At 71.9% G+C, this 310-nt stretch overlaps 1 protein-coding gene across 1 annotated transcript in view; it reads left to right on the plus strand.

The window, feature by feature from the left end:
- Positions 1–247: 247 nt before the first annotated feature.
- Positions 248–310, plus strand: part of Tmem251 (transmembrane protein 251) — a 2,523-nt gene continuing 2,460 nt past the window's right edge. Inside the window, exon 1 of the mRNA XM_019205251.2 lies at positions 248–309. The gene's annotated coding sequence lies outside the window, so the exon portion shown is untranslated. The remainder of the gene's footprint in view (position 310) is intronic.

Consider the following 310-nt stretch of genomic DNA (forward strand, 5'->3'; position numbering starts at 1 on the left):
TCACGAGGTGCGCCCAGCGCCCGCAGTGAAGGCCGGGCAGCCCGGTCCCTGCAGTGTTCTCCGGCGGTCAGAATCACAAGCGGAGAACAGGCGCGGCGCGGACCGCGGAAAGTCCCAGGAGCTGGCAGCCTATGTCGCGAAGCGGCCCCAACTCGCGAGTCCTGAGCTCACCTGGGAAGCGGAGTCGAGGGCGGAGCCTCGATAACGTCACGAGGGCGGGCCTGGGGAGCGGGGCGCGTGTGCTTCCGGCCCGAGCCGGAAGCCCCAACTGCAGCAGCATCCGGGACGGCGGGCGGGCGGGCCACTCGGC

This window comes from Fukomys damarensis, unplaced genomic scaffold (assembly GCF_012274545.1).
Source record: "Fukomys damarensis isolate Sample0158 unplaced genomic scaffold, DMR_v1.0_HiC HiC_scaffold_21, whole genome shotgun sequence".
NCBI classification, from domain to species: domain Eukaryota; kingdom Metazoa; phylum Chordata; class Mammalia; order Rodentia; family Bathyergidae; genus Fukomys; species Fukomys damarensis.